This window comes from Amblyomma americanum, chromosome 1 (genome assembly GCF_052857255.1).
Source record: "Amblyomma americanum isolate KBUSLIRL-KWMA chromosome 1, ASM5285725v1, whole genome shotgun sequence".
Lineage (NCBI taxonomy): Eukaryota > Metazoa > Arthropoda > Arachnida > Ixodida > Ixodidae > Amblyomma > Amblyomma americanum.
Genome location: NC_135497.1, coordinates 512,323,529 through 512,340,450, shown reverse-complemented (window position 1 = coordinate 512,340,450; position 16,922 = coordinate 512,323,529). Strand labels below are relative to the sequence as shown.

At 46.0% G+C, this 16,922-nt stretch overlaps 1 protein-coding gene across 1 annotated transcript in view; it reads right to left on the bottom strand.

The window, feature by feature from the left end:
• Window positions 1-12,222, bottom strand: part of LOC144106836 (uncharacterized) — a 33,374-nt gene extending 21,152 nt beyond the window's left edge. The window contains exon 1 of the mRNA XM_077639784.1: window positions 12,147-12,222. The gene's annotated coding sequence lies outside the window, so the exon portion shown is untranslated. The remainder of the gene's footprint in view (window positions 1-12,146) is intronic.
• Between the last annotated feature and the right edge of the window lie 4,700 nt (window positions 12,223-16,922).

The window sequence follows — 16,922 nt, the reverse complement described above, 5'->3', positions numbered from 1 at the left end:
GAGTGCGAGGTGTGGAAGGCGGTGCAAAAGCTGCGAAATTTTAAAGCAAGTAGCAGTTTCCAGAGGAAATACTTGCGGTCAAGCGCAGCCGCAAAGGTACTCGAATTGTAAAGCACAAGCGAAGTGCCCTCCACAGAGCAGCGGCGCCAAGATTGCATGTTATGTACCGCGGCAGGCCACTTTAGCGTAGTACAGACGCATGCTCACCTCTGCACTTAGTCATGACGCGTACATTTCACTATTTCAAACACTTCCTTCAGTCCCTAATAAATTAGCCTCTCGAACCGCTTCACAGATACCTATATGCGTTTACTGCTGTATGCACCCTGTGAAAATTCTCCGAAGGCAGGCGCTGCACTCCACAGACAATGTACTAAATGCAAGACAATAAAACACGCTTATCGACAGTCACCTGTAAAGAAACTGTTGCATCGCGGAATGCAGCAGCGTTCTGTGCAGAAACAGCATCCACGCAAACCATTACCATCCTCCGGGAAGCGCCGAAACACTAACGAACCGCTGCTAGGGCCGCTGCCATAGAAGTCGCCATGTTGGATTGAGGCAATTGAGGTTGGATACGGTTGGATGAAATTTTCAGATCCTTTGCTGACGCGCGACCCTCACGCACGAACAGGGGCTCACGAAATCATATCGGTAGTTTATGTAGTCTAACTTTTTGTATAAAACTTTACTCTTGTTGTCTTGCCGTGTTATTGGATACAGTGTTTCAGCATATCATCATCACCATGTGTATGCCGTCTGCTCGATATGGTCAATATATGGTGTTGCTGCTCTTCAGTGAATTCGTGCTGTTAAAATAAGAACATTAGTAAACGTTCTTTACTGCATGCTTATCTTCAGCTAGGTGGCGAGACCTCGCGCACACCATCGCGGCAATCTCTATCCAATGCCTCCTGAAGAACATGCCTGAAGCGTCAGGGGTTTTCTGCCCACCATAGAGCGTGCGTCCGCAGTATGGAGGCGCTGTCAGATGACCACCTAGCAGACGACACACAGGCAGCACAGAATTTTCTTGTGACTGCCGTTGCAGCAAAAAGTATGCCTTCTGGTGCGCTGTTTCTTAAATTATTTGTGTGGTGTGCTTAGTGTTACCGTATGACAAGTGACGCGTCGATGACAGCAGTTGCTGGAGGGAGTAGCGAGCGAAAATGCATTACTTTTGCATTCCGTTTTTCATGTCCAGTCAGCGAAACAATAAGAAGCCCTGCATTTCGTTCCATGAAATTCCTGCTGACTTAGAGCCCCGGGAAAGACGGCTGAACGTAATTCGAAGAAAGAACTGGCAGCCAAGCACAAAGTCAAATTATTTTGCAGTTTGTAGCTTGCAATTCCTGCCAAGGAAATGCTACTGTAGACAGTTTGACAGCCCACCAAGACAGGGGTGGGCTCTTTTACCTGACGTCAGATGCTCAGAAGAGTGTTACAGGGTTCCAAGAAGTTCGTCGATATTATGCTCAAAGACCGGACGCATCTTCAAAGGCCACTGGACACATGCTTGCTCTACAACTAGTGTGAATAAAATCGCGAGTGTGCCTATCCTTATGTGTGAGAATAGGGATAGCGGCCACAGGGAAGCACTACTAGATATTATATGCAAGGAGTTAATTAAACTGTTGCTAACAAACCATGCATGCATTTGACATATAGCAACGGTTTAAATAACTTCTTGCAGATAATATGCAGTAGTGCTTCCCTGTGGCCGCTATCCTTCAGACAAGAACGCAGTTGCGAAGATGTACAACAAGAAACCTCTTTCCCTAAAATTCTTGAAACTGCAGTAAGAAACGATTTCCACCGCCTTCATCGCACCGACGCATGCCATTTTTCTTTGTAAGGACGCACGTACGGGTCTGTGCTTTCAAGCGCAGTTTGTTTTTTTAAACATTCTCAATTGAGAACTGCTTTCTTGAATTGATTGAATGCTACCTGTGCTCCTTGTACGCGGAATATGAAGGCAAAATGTTTTTTGCAAAAAGGAGTTATAAGTATTGGATCTTGTTTGGCACCTGTGATATCCGACATTATTTTGGCACAGGGCAATCGGAAGATATCGAGCATACTAAATATGCACAATATTTTAGCTTGCTTTAGGTACGTTGATGATTACCTGCTTTGTCTTCCCAACAGCCTAACTGACTCCATAAACGTGAAAGGTATTCGTAATGAATGGAAGAGTGCTTTTCCTGGCCTTGAGTTCACATCTGAAACCCCACAGGGCTGCCAGATTAGATTCCTAGACCTGCTGTTGACTTGCAGCGACAGCCACACTTGCTGGGGTTTTTGCGATTTGATTCTGGTCATTCTAAAATTGTTAAACGAGCTGTAGCACCTTCTTGCCTAAAAGTAGCTATAAAAAAATCATGCCCCCACTCGATTATTCACAGCATAGTTCAACAGGTTTCCCGATTGAGTGCTAGTGGCTATCCGGAGCAGTTACTTGGCGGCATTGCAGAATGCTTAGTAAGGGAAGTTACTGGGTGCGATAAGAATAAGAAACCTAGCTATGAGGGACGCCCCGTTGTGATGCCATACATTCATAACATCTCCCACAGAATAAGGAAGACAGCGAACAAGTACGGAGTTGAGGTGGTTTTTTCAGCTCCCAATAAGCTAACTGGAATGTGCAAAAAGGTCAACGAGAATGAAGACCACGAAAAGAAACCTGGGTGCAACGTCAAACACGACATCACCTATGTAAAGTGTGAAGAAAACGTCATTTACAGCATTCCACTCAGCTGTCAACGAACCTACGTAGGGCAAACGGGTAGATGCTTGAACAAGGGGCTCAGCTCTAGAGCACGAAAGATTATGCGAGCAAGTAGCAATATCCGGGAATCTGGCACCACATTGCGCACACTGCAAATGCACCCCGATGCTAAAAAACACCAAGGTAATAGGTCGGGCCAGAAACAGACGGGGACGCGAAATTATCGAAGCTTTCGCTATGCATGTTGCTCCAGATAACCAATGCGTCAGCTCCCCTTCGTTGATGCTAGGGTGAACTGAATTAAACTACCTCAGGAATAGTAATCTTCGGCTGTTGTAAAGGCACGTGTTGACCTGTTATTATATATTTTAGTGTACATTTTTTCCTTCGTATCGCTTTTGTCAGCGTCGTGTGCTCTTCCCTCTTCTGTGTATGATTTGGCGTTAATATGTGTCATGTTTCTTCAGAGAATAAACAGTTGTTAGAAAGCGCTTGTTCTGTGTGTTCGTCCCTTTCCGTATTTTGGTAGCGCTCACCAATACCTTCAAGGACCATGTCTGATACTCCCCTTGTTCCAGTTGCCATTTCATCTACGCATTTTCTTGTCATTTGGAGAGATCCGGCCAGTCAGGCCCGCTGTGTTACTCGCAAAGCCACTGTGCGCATGTGCATCACACAAGAACCTAGCTAGCTGTGTTTCTTGCAGAAAGAATAGAGAAGAGGGGCATGGGTTTATTTGAAATTTGTCCCCGTTATTCAAGGAGGTATCGTTCGGCGAAAGCTCGTCGGAAAAATGACCAGGAATAGCGTAGGCTGGGCCTTCCAAGATCTTCTTCGCCCAATCGTAACATCTCTCGCAATGCTCTCTGCAGCAAGATTGTAACAGACGCGCGCTTCGCAAAGTTCTAAGAACATTAGATACACGGATTTGGCCCCTGCGGGCCAACGACTCCCCAGGCAGGTTACCGCGACGTCTCCGGCTTCCATCCATTGAGCGCCATGCCGAAATCGGCACTGGGAACATACAGGATTTTTAAGCAGGAAATTGCCAAAGAAAATATCTACGATAATTGTAGGGGAAGCTCTTTGTTGTTTGAGGCCAGGACTGGAGTTTTGCGGACTAAGACATATAGAGTCAGGTACCACGAGATAGACACGCTGTGCATTGCGTGCAAAGAAGAGGAGGAGGAAACGGGCTGAACACTTGATACTTTTCTGTAAAGGGCTTCACACTGCAGTGGAAAGCAGCGGGGGCTGATTTACCCAAGGCATTTGGGTTTAAGGACAGTGAATTGAAAGAAGGTTTTAAGCGGGTGGAAGTAACCAAGCGAAGGTTTTATGATTGACATGACTAAAAGCAAGACCAGAGTAACATTTCATAAGTCATGGCTAGGTGGCTTGAGCCACCACCCGATTTAAAGGGTTCAGCCGTATTCATCCATTCTTCGAAAGCCGCTGCGAGCTAACAACGGATTTCGGATAGCTCACATTAACGCTGTATGCATCAAATGAAGAGATGCTTGCAGTTCATTTCAGAACGCGGCATAATATTCAAGAGATTCTGAACAAAACGAGATTTCTCATTCAGGTCACGTGAAATGCAAATTGCGATGAAAAAAGTTCCACCACGCCAGATTTGAACCGACAATCCGTTCACATCGACAGAAAATACAGCCAAGCGGCCTTAATCCAAGGCGTAATGGAGGGACAAGTAGAAGGACAGGGCCAAGCACATAGTGGTTTTGTGTGGAACCAAAAATAATCTTTTGTAACATGAATCGCAAGTCCACGACGGTGGCGTCCACTTCCCCGACGCGTGGGAAGCGCAAGGCGGCAACGGTCAGATGCGAGGCCTAACGGAACCAAGAGAGTTCCACGCTGCGTAGTAGACTTGGAAAGTCAGCGTTCATAAAAAAAAACAGTGACTTTCACTTTTCTTTTTTTTTTCTTCGAGGAAGACTCCAGAGTTTTTCTAGAAATGCCTCAGTACGCGGTTATGCCGAAATTCAACATGCAGCCGCCACCGGCGTTCATACTGAAGCCGGGCCGGCCTTGGGTCCTGGTTTCTCATTAGTTGGTACCAAAGGTCGCTGTAAGAAGGGTCGCGGCTGCCAACAGAGCGCAAAGGTGCACTCCTCATTTATCCCTTCGATGATTAGGATGGTGTCAATTATTATGCACGAAAAAATTAAGCTACTCAGCCACCTGCAACGACGACGAACGCAATGTGCCAGGACGCCCCAGACGAAGAGCTACAGTCGCCACTCTGAAGCAAATATGTTCCCTATCGTCACATGTCATGATCGAGCGCCAGCGTTTTCAACGCAGGTGGCAGGAACCAGGAGGGACAATTTCCGAGTATGTCTCAGCTCTGCGGGAATTAGTGAACGCATGCTGCTATGCCGTGTCTGGAGATGTCTTGCGACCAGTTCATTATGGGAGTGGCGTCTGAGGGAGTCCGTGAAAGACTGGGGTAATAAGTGATGTTCTTAACGGGTGTCCCCATTGCGACGCAGTATAAACAAACAGGGGTGGACGCTCGGGTGTTTGACGCAGTAAAACTTGTTGAGAGAACACATGCAACGCCGTCCGCATCAGCAGTGCGTCTGGCAACAAGGCAAAAGACATAGTCAAGCGAACAAACAGCTGCAACAAAAATTGGAGGACGCTTAAGGGCGCTGTACGTTCACTTTTTTTCCGCAATCTGCCTGTGCGCACAAGTTGGTTCAATTTAAACTTTTTTCCGCACGAAACGGATGGTCGCATCACGCTATTGGCTGCTGTCCCGTGACGTAGCAGCGCACCGGCGCCAGGTCGCGCCTCCTCAGCAAGACGGCTGCCCGCGAAGCGGAGTGAAAAACCAGGCCTAGGAGGTGGTAGTACGGAATGCTGAGCAAGCTTTACCATGGATAGGTGGTAGCTCTGCCGAGAAACGCATAATATTGGCCGCGTGTGACTATTACGAGTGTTGACAGCGACTTCGAGCTTCACTGTGCAACAGCGGCAAGCGGCAGTTTCCCCCAAGTGGTTTTGCTGCCGTAATGGGCATCGTGCAGGAACCCAGGGGACAGCACTCTCGGCGAACAGGCAGCGCCGCCGGTGGCCGCCGGAGCAGATGCGTTGGGAGAGTCTCGGCCGCCTGGTTTTTTTTTGGGCGGCCGTCGGAAAGTTTTCGGGATTGTTGCAGCGAAGTGGTGGCGACTTGGCCTAGCTGGAGTGACACAGCGATAAATAAACAGTGTGGGAACATGAAGACACAACACAGAGAGACATGGACGGGCCCTGGCTTTATGCTGGGCCTCTGTTTCGAAGTAGCAAAGCACGAGAAACAGAGCAGACGACACAAGGAGAAGGGTGCACAATGGCAAGAAGCAAAACACAGCAACAAACTGAAGGGGGGGGGGGGGGGGGGAAGGGATAAAAAATAATGTGAAGAAAGAAGTAGAAAAATACAGAACAAGATTTGTGGCACCCCCAACATGTGGTACAACGCGACACAAAGCCAGCCACGAGCAAGTCATTCAAGCGGGATAACCGGATAGTTGTGAAAGGTGGGGACGTACTTAGGCAAAAGCTGCGAGAGTGAAAAAAAGAATGCTGCGAAGGAAGTGGTGGTGGAGAAGGAAGAAAAGGATACGGAAGAAGAAGAGGAATGAACGAAGGGGAAGCTGAAACGGAGAAAAAATACTAGAAGCTGAAGGCCTGAAAATTCGCGTACGTCGGCCAGCTAGGCTCATAGAAAGCGACATCTCTCTGCCTGTGAGAATAATTGAGATAACTTACATAGTAGATAGGCAGAATTTTTTTCGAAGACTTCAATTATCTCTCCCGTGGGTCGGATTCCTCTTCTCCTGATGACAGAATAGTTTTTAAAGGACGCATGTATATAGCGGCGGTCTCCGCAGCGAATCTCAATAAGACGCCCTTTGATCATTCTCTCCACACACAGCACTGGTATGCGCACAGGAGATGGCTGATCCAGTATACTATGTTGACCCTTTAATTACAAATGTCCAGCTTCGAATATAGGAATTTATATTTTTTTATTTGCCTTCAAGATACACCTTTCTTTAAAAATTTTTTCGCATTTGTATGATGATTGAGGAAATCATCGTAACTATAACATTTCGTATGGTTTCATTTAAAGACTGAATTATTACTGGAAAATGAACACATTTTCGGAGCCGAGTGTTTGAGGGGCCCTTCCCAAAAAAAAGTTAGAATCAACAAAACGAAACAATAGCACTGACAAACACTTGCTGATATCGTGACCAAACCACAGGTTAATTGGACGTTATGTAACAACTACCTAGCTACGTCGGCGCGCGCCACCACACGCGTTCTGTGGTTCCTTTCGCTCTGTCGGGTAGGCTAAATGAGAACACAAAATACAAGGGCAACATTGCGGAATAGCTTGATTCTTTTCAGATGGTGAGAAAAATGCAGGGGTTTGTAGAGTGCCTTCTTTTTCGCTTTTGGGAACAACGTCATGCGGCGAATCCTGACATGATTGCCGCCTCACTGCCCGCCAGGACGAGAGCCATCCACTGTTGCTGTCGCTTTTCTTCGTAGAACTTGTTTGCGGACGTGAAAAACATCGTCCCTGGTGAGTTCAAGTATGTGCTATTGCAGGCTCCTGCTCAGAAATTCATCTGTGACCACAGAATATCCCCAAAGCAACGAGCGAAGGAGGAATACGATGCGCTCCCGGGCAGTTTTGCAGCATCTGAGCGGCGCAGGCCGGCGCGCGTCTCCCACCCGTCTCCGCGCCGGAGTTGACCGAGCGCGCACGCCAGACGTAACAGTGCCGGTGTCGCGATGCGTTTACTTGGAGCCGTTTGTGATTGCTTCAAGTGTTCTTTATTCGCGCGACGATCTTCACGAACAGCAGCGAGAAGCAGCTCCCCAGGGTGAATTTCCTGTGCATACAGCAAGCTTCACAGCGCAGTGACAAGCGTCAGCGTAGTGAAAGTGATTGCAGTCGGAACGAGTGGTTTTGCGTCAGTCAGTGATATCGCCTGCAAGTATAATTACGTTTGAAAAGCTTACTATGCACGCCTTGTTTTCCGAGGGCTGAAATGAACTTAGAGTTGTACAGTAGATCCTGGTTCGGGTGCACGCGTGTGTACTGAGTTTGAGTGAGTGCGATGTGACGAAATGAATTTACCAGCTTCGAGCTCTGCAGCGAGTCGCATTCGTTGCAGCGGTTGTAGTGATCGCGAGCGTAAGTCGTCGTGCTGCGGCGTATCCATCACCGATATCAATCGTAGTTCGCGTGTACTGTGTTTTAGACAACCGCCGTGAGTGCGACGAGACCATTCTGAAATTTGTGTTTTGCATATGCGAAACGACCTCGGTTGCACAGCCGTTGGGCTGTTTTCTGCCGGGACTACAGGTGCGTTGTCAGCAATCTGCGGCATTGTGCTCCATAAAGTGCAATTTGCGACTATGAGTGGCCGGATTACGATGGTATGCCGGCGGCACTGTGAAATCTGTGTGAAAACATCGGTGTGCTTAGCAGATCTCACATATGGTGAGTCTATTTATTTCCTGCTGGGCGCGCGGGCCCATATCTGTAGTCAATATTTGCGTAACAAATTGAATGAATCCAGCTTCCCCTGCATGTGATCATGGTCTGAGCCAAAGCATTAGTGTTAAGTTTGGGTTGTAACATATCACCAGATCAGGAACACTTATGTACGAACAAAAACCATTGTCACAACTCATTCACCGGTGTTTCCCAATGCAGAAGTCCCTAATATGGGCCCACTAATGCAGCTCTTTTTCATGAGGATTTCATTTTATCTGATGCTAAAAAAGACCACAGCAGATGCCTGAGCTTCTCAAAGCAAGTAACTCATATACAATTGTGCCTTATTAATATGAACACTTTCGTTCTGGATCAGAACTGTACACAGTTTTCCATAACAGTGAATGGTGATTAAAAATGAAAAGCATTTTCAGTAAATTGCTGTGACTACAATTTATTTTTTCCATAGCAGTGTATAAGTCCATTATCATGGTTGCCATGGCTGTTGGTAAAATGCAGCGAACTCGAAGTGCTCCGTGAGCCATGACAATCGGGATAGAAACTTTACTCTTTGAATAAGCACCTGATCCCCGATTTATTGTGGCTTTCACTACACTGCTGTCGCCGAGGTGCTCAACAACTTGACTTTATTAGTGTCGAACAGTTGTTGACTACCACTTCCCGAGTAAGCTGTACCAGCTTGTGTGAGACATTCGCAGAGCCTTTAGAAGCATATGTCATCAATGCACATGCATCTACTGTGTTTATTTACGTGTGACTGCCTGCAGTGAACATTATTTTCCTGCTGGATGAAGGCAATGGTTGGCCTATGAGAATGTATTTGTCATAAATGTAGATTGCTTCTTAGAATTTCTTCGCCTTCTTTGCATTTGCTGCATTTCTAAATTTGTTTGCTTGAATGCAGATGCTTGTTTGCACCTTCCACAATGCTCAGCTATAGGTTTCTGTAGACACACATCTGTTCACATTTGTCGTATGGTCGGGACAGGGCCACATTTGTGATATTGCCAAAACCACGTTAGCAAGGTTTATTTTGATTTTTCAAAATGTGCTATGCGCCATTGCACTGTGGTTGGCCCTGCAATGCTGACATTGAGCCGTTTCTGACGGTCCTACAGTGCCAGTGCAGCCATCGACCTGTTGAGGTTGAGATCGCATTTTATTTCAACCCATTTCCTACTGCTTGGATTGCATTTGCAGATTCCCTACTTTGCACCTGTGCTGAATTCTCGTGGCCGACATGCTTTAACTCAAGTAGTTTTTTCCTTCTTGCCGCGTGCTCTGTTTAAAAGAACATTAGTGTTGCAAGTAAACATCTGTGAGATTATAAGAAAAATGTTATACAGTCAGCAAGCGGCTTAATTATATATTTGTGCAGTGCACAAAGTGCACCAGGAAATGAGTCGCCGAGCCTTTCAGTGCCAATGATTTTGACACCAGAAAGAGAAGTGCTTCGTCAGTCAGAAAGTGCAAGCAGAGAGAGTCGGCATGCCCGGCAGTTCATTGTTTAACAAAAACTGCACGCTATGCTGCAAGTGGTATGAGGGCAATTCCAGGATGCAACAGCCATATGATTCAGTCTGTATTTGTCGCCAAACACTTCTAACAGTCCTTGCACTATGTTATAGTATCTGGCTACCACAGTCCAGATGTTCGCATTGCAGTCCATATTACACGACAAAAATATGTCGGTCCCAATTGGCTTTGTGCATTTAGGCCCTGTCATTTGTTCAAACAGCAAGTTTTCATGTTAAGGCATGCATGCTTTGATAAAATTTCATCCCCAGAAAAACTGTCCATAATTCAAGCCATCATATCACAGGGTGGGTATTAACGAGGCATGGCTACGTACAGCAGAATGTGGTAAATTTTTGAGTTCTGATAGTGTCACAAGCACCAAATCATTGCACCATTTCTATGACTAGCATGGGTTCCTAATTGTGAAAAACACTATATACTCGCACACTGCTAAATTGTTGTGGCCCATTAAATTGTTCCTTCCAGGTCGGTACGCTTTTTGAAAAGAATTCCTTTGATAGCCAACTTTTCGTTCTTCATGACATACACTTGCTCCTTAGTCTCTTTGAGAAAGCATGTGATAAAATCATTTATAAAATAATGTCTTGCATCGTACCGTTCTGAGTGGGATTTAAGTGATCCTAGCCAGTTCACAGCAGTTGGCCCATGCCAACTCTTGGTCATCCTGCCTTTCTTTTTTTTGGAATCTCGGGCAACCTCAAAGGTTTTGTACTTGGCCCTTCCCTTTTTCTTACATTCAATAGTGACCTTCATTTCACTTGATGGGAATAACGCGCTACACACGGAGAAAAACCGACAACTGAAACGACGGACACAGGACAAGCCCCCCCCCCCCCCATTGTGCAAATCACAATTGTTCACCTTACTTTTAACACGCTACAATTTTAGCTCGTGCAAGGGACAGGAAAAAAAGAAGCCTTTGAGATACGGGAGGCTGGTGAAGACGAGTGCGTAAGCGCACCCTCGGTGTTGTTATCAAGTGAGGAGTTAGATCTAATCAAGAAACGAAGGAGCGTGTGACACAGCCGGTGGCAATGAATTCATTGTTTTGAGCATGTGCATGAAATGTATTCATGCGCCCTCGTACCAGACCAGATTTTAGTTGTTAGTGCACACTTGTCCTATGTCCGTCGTTTTTAGTTGTCGGTTCTTGTCCGTGTGTAGCATGTTATTCCCATCAAATGTGCAACCAACTAGCCGACATTGCTGTGCTTCTTCCTTTCACTGTTTCATTTAACTAGTCTTCATTGATTGCTATATGGTCTGCCATCCCAATATCAATATCAACATTCCAATCCTCCAGAACAACCATCAGCGTGCTCGGGAATGGCCTATTTCGCAATGTTAAAAGGACTGCATTAATAGTTTTTAATGTCAGCCATACCCATCTCCATTGCGAGCTGATATGTGTCAGTATTTCCTTTGCTGATGGCATACACACGCCATTCTTTGCAGAGTTAAAGCCCAACGTGTCATCTTTTTTACCACTTCGTTAAATCCTTTAATGAAACATTTCAACAAGTTAACGGCGTTTGGCACCTTGCATGGAGTTATGGGTGAAATTCTCGGCCGCGGCGACAGCATTTCGATCAATAGCAGTGGTCAAAATGTGCACAACCGCATCCGGGCTCAAATGTCACTTATTGAGACGTTAAAACGCAACGAAACCTCTAAAATCAATTGCACAAGCTTCCGCCGGTGTCATGATCGCAACTTATTAAACAGAGGCAAAGAGCAAACGTGCATGTTCCGATAATAAAACTTCCAAAAAAGGCCTTTCACTGTGGCCACGTGTGTCGCCCAGCCTGCGTCTGGTTTGGCCGCGGTTTTTAAGAGCTTATTAATTCGCTCAGTCTTTCCGCCGGGCCAGGAACAGACGCCGTCATCAACCCATGACGACGGCACAACTTCAACTTCTTTAGAGTTCAGAAACTCGACGATGGCAAACATCTAAAAAAAACGAATCAATGGATTTTTTCATATCACATATGATAGCAGGCTGGAACACATTTTTCTATCTTTTTTTTTTAGTCCCATTATATTCTACGTCACATGTGGGAGGAATATGACTGCTTCGTACTCTCACAGCATGCTGAAGACACCAGAATAAGGCATTGAGAACGTGAAGCAAACCTGCAGTACAACAAACTAAAAACGAGGGCTGAAAACACCAAATGAGAAGGTCGGGACAGATCCCGCAGCTTGTTGCGAGCAAATTATGAACTCACTAGCTCAAACTCCAATACTCTTTGTTGAATTGTTGTCGCGCCTTATATTGCCCAGCAAAATCGGATACACAAACACGACGCAACATAAAAGAATACCAACCTTTTAGCAGGACGTACCACCAGACTCCCGAAAAAGAGCGGAGTACCCTGACACCGCCACACGTGCAAGTTGAAACGGTTGAAAGTCTCGCGCCTTCGAGTCGATTTCTGCTAAGGCTTGTCTTGGCTGCAATCAGCTTGTAGCAACGCATAAGGCACAACTTTTTCAGACATTTAACAATAGCAACAACACCGACTCTTGATTTATTTTTGTCATTGCAGACACATTGTTTTTATCAATTATAAACTTGTAAAAATTATGATTTGTTTGGCAATATTTGGTCGGGTGTGTCATCAGCCAAGACGAACCGAAAGCTGATCCGAAAGATGATTTCGCAGATGTAAACAAACATGGCAAACACGCTGGAAAAGGCAAAACAAGAGTTGTAAGTCAGCTTCAAAGTAGTGTCAGACGTCGTTTGAGCTTGTAGTCGTTTCAGTGCAGGAAGATCATCTTGTCTGCCAAGGTACCGAGCACTTGGTGTCAGCGGTGTCAGCTGAGCTGACGGACTGCTATCTATTCGTCGTATTCTTCCTTTGTGCGCTGTTGCAACGATCAAGTCTTGTCATTGCGTTATTATCATTTGTGTTGGTTGTGCAGCTGTGCCACGTGACTAGCTTCGTTTGTGTATGCGTGTGTGTGGTGCGCGCGCGCACCCGACCAGTAACGCTGTGAGCAGACCGAGCTTGACTGAGGAGATATGCGACTGGACAGTTCTGTAGTTTTTTGACGATATTCGCAAGTGCACCATCCTGAGTTTCACCGCTGCAAGCTTAGGCAGCACAACTGCTGCTGCTAGAGATGCATTGCATGTCTTTATAAATCTATGCGGCAGTCATGCCCAAGGCTAAGTACTGGCTCGCGAATTATGCGTGGCATTGAACAAAACGCGTTTCTGCAGCACTGCAGGACTTGGAGATCCCACAAATTGAACACGATTCATCCGAAAGCCGGATTGACCAATCGAGCGAGCATTCAGGCCCTGAATTGGCTAGCGCATCAAATGCCTTTGGTGAGGTTTCGGCCATTGCTAGACTTCCCAACTGTTCCTGGCGAGGCAGAAAATCATGTGCCACATGCAGCTGTGCAGCCTGATGACTGGGACTTAATCACTGATAATAATTCTGCAGGCACCAAAGAAGCCAGTCAGACCAGCCATGCAGAAGAACCCGAAATAGATGGTTCTGGAAGCAGTATTATGAAAAGTCTTCAGAGCTGGGCTGTCTCTCACCACATCACACAGACTGCTGTAACCTCATTGCTAAAAATGCTTAAAAAGCATCAGTGTTTCAATAAATTTCCAAGTGATGCCCGTGCCCTTTTGAAAACCCCTAGACTGCCCGGAGCCGAGATTGTTGACATGGGTTCTGGCGAGTACTGCCATTTTGGTTTGTTAAGAGGTTTACAGCAAGCTCTCAAAACAGTGGACAGTGTGCCATCAACCATCTCTCTGTCCTTCAACATCGATGGCCTTCCTGTGTCTAAAAGTTCACATACTCAAGTTTGGCCTATAGGAGGTATTCACATGACGTCATCCGCAAGGGGCGCTAGTGGCCGGCGCGGCATTCGCCATGTTGGTGGTCGCGCGCGCGGCAGCCGCAGCATTTACCTGGCTTGTGATGTATGAAATGGGAGTGTATTTAGCGTCTCGCCGCAGATCATTTCTGTCCGACCCGTAACACCGTGTGACTGAGTGGATACGCCGTGAACTGCGCGATGCAGAAAGAGCAGGCACGCTGAAAATGTTGCATTTTGTGAAAACGTCGACCCGTAGGAATGTGCAGGTGCCGGCTTGGTGTGCGACGTACTACAAGACGGCTGCCGTGCGTTGAATTCACCGATATATAGGTCTGCCTTGTGCACGGTGTAAGTTTGCCGACAGGCCGAGGAATTAAAGTATGCAAATCTATGAGAGGGCGCAATTGCTTGACATGCGGTCGAGCCAAACGTCCGTGCTGAGGGTGCCGACGGCCGAAGTGCCGTTTTTCACCTAGGTGAGTAGTTAAACGTGTATGTTCGTTTAGCTAGCTTAACTTGTCATCTCTGTCTGCTGAAATTGACGTGTTACTACTGAATGTAGCGGAATTGCTGCACATCGCGTTGCTGCGAACCGGCCTACAGATTCCAGGTCTTGTGCACTGGAAGCAACGCTACGTTTCTACAATCAAACCTGCAAAACATTCTTGCTGTCTGCCATTCGTGCTGCGAGTGCATGACAGTATTTGCTCGACCATTTTGTCGCGTAAACAAAGCAGATATGACACAATATGCCTTTTTGCTGAAACAATGCGTATTCGGCGGTTCGCGGACTACAGCCGCTGGAAATATGAGTTTCAGCAGTGTCCGCTTAGGAATATGGGTAATTAATCATGTGCTGTGTTATCCACTATGTGTGCTGCATGAGTAGCTGACAGTTATGAACTGATATTAAAAGCTGCAAGTCGTTTACATTCTTGCGTGCAATGCAGCCGGCCAGTTTTGCTGCCAAGTTGCGGCACGCAGCTCAGTTAAATCACGGCACAGAATTCTGCTGCAAACTTCATGCACAATAAGCATTCTACAAAGAAAATTGAACGTTGTCGCATTTAACAACGTGCAAAGATGTTACGGATCACCAACAATTCAGGCCGGATACCTCACGGCGCACCATGACACTGCGCGAGCTTTCGCGAAACGACCACAAACATGGCGCGTTTGTCGCGGCGACGCTTTCGCCGTCTGGTAGCGCGGCCTCAGTGAATACCTCCTATATTGTGTTTGGTCACAAACTGTAAAGGACTGGGCCCGTTTCCTGTTGGGGTGTTTGCTGGCGACACAAAGGCGTCTGATGCAAATGAATTTCTTTCCCAGTTTGTCGATGAACTGTTGGGATTAATACAGAGTGGCATTACCATGAGCAGTTTTAAGTATTGTGTGCAGATTCACAGCTTTGTTTGTGGCGCTCCTGCTAGAGCTTTTGTCATGATGACGAAATCACACGCAGTCTACTCCAGTTGCCCACACTGCACTGCTGAAGGCAAATACGTAAATGCCAGGGTGGCTCTGCCACCAGTAGCTTCTGCACCGAGGACAAACTCCTCCTTTAGAGACCAAACGGATGGGGATCACCATCGTGGTGCATCAGTTTTGTTGAGACTACCAATAGATGCAGTCAAAGATATCCCTTTTGATTATATGCACCTGGTCTGTTTAGGTGTTATTAGGAAACTAATTCAGCTATGGCTATCTGGGCCATTGACAACTCGTATTGGGCCCACTTCCCGAAATGAATTGTCCGAGAAGACCTTGCATGCCAGCAAGTATGTGCCAGCAGAGTTTGTACGCAAAGGCAGGGCATTAACGGAATTCGACAGATGGAAGGCCACTGAGCTTCGACTTTTCCTGTTGTATACGGGACCCGTGGTTCTTAATGACATTTTGCCAGCACCACTGTATTCAAATTTCCTTGCCTTTCACTGTGCCATCGCTGTGCTTATTAACAAGGACCTCTGCACCCAACAGGCATCATATGCACAGCTCCTGCTAGAATGCTTTGTGGGTACCTTTGCAAAATATTATGGCCAAGAGTAAGTTTCTTTCAATGTGCACTGCCTCCTTCACCTTGCAGACGATGTTCGCCATTATGGCTGCCTTGACAATTTTAGTGCCTTTCCTTTCGAAAATTGTCTACAACAAATTAAAAGAGAACTCCGCAAGCCAGGAGCTTTGCTGCAACAGCTGTACTGTAGGATGGTCGAAAAAGAGCATGCCCAGGAAGTCTCAATGGTGCAGTGTTAGTAATGAGCACAGTTTTGCAGGAGCGCACAACAAAAAGGTGCTGCCTCCAGGGTGCAAGGCACCTGAATATTCAACTCTCAGAACCAGCAACTTTAATCTGAGCTGCAGCAGTCCAGACAACTGCTGCATTATTAATGGCCATATAATTCTGACAAAGAACTTTGCCTGTGATGAGAACACGTCCTCGCCAGTTGTCATTGGGTGCGAATTCCTGAAACAAGAGAACCTTTATGTGCAACCATTAGAATCATCAAGGCTTGGTATTGTTGTTGTGTCTAAGCTTTCTGAATTAAGATACTGGCCAATTAATAACATCAAAAAAGCTGTCTTGCTGCCTTTTGGATGCAAGTCAGTTGTTCTTCCTTTGCTACATTTGTGACTCTAACGTCATTATTCATAGACCCTGTGGTTCTTTAACATGAACGAGGTGAAACGTAAGGTGCCCGTGTGCTATGCATTGTCAGTGTACGTTAAAAAACCCTAGGTGGTCTAAATTATCCAGAGCCCTTCATCACGGCATCCCTCATAGCTTGAGTCGCTTTGGGATGCTAAACACCATAAACCATCGTATTCTTGCTTAATACTTAATAGAAATGCTTAATGGAAATGTTTTGTTTAGTCCTGTAAACTAAATCTGTGTTTCTTGCTCTTATATTGCTTCATATATTTTATTATGAGCTGTGATTGCTTTGTGTCTTATTCAATAGTGACCATGTCACAATGAAAATATATCTAAAGAAACAGGTGCACATTTGTGGACCAAATCTTGGCCTTGCAAAGGCACCCTAAGATGCAGACAAATAAAATGCATGTGTTTGTACACATGTGTAACCATAGTTACACATACAGTTTCCACATCTGTGACTTGTGTGTGACATGTGTATGTTAGTGAATGGATAATTTAAATAAAACATAATTACACTACTGACTGAACATGTAGTTGAAAAAATCCTTTCACTTCTACCACATACTCCTTTTCATCCGGTTACATATATTAAT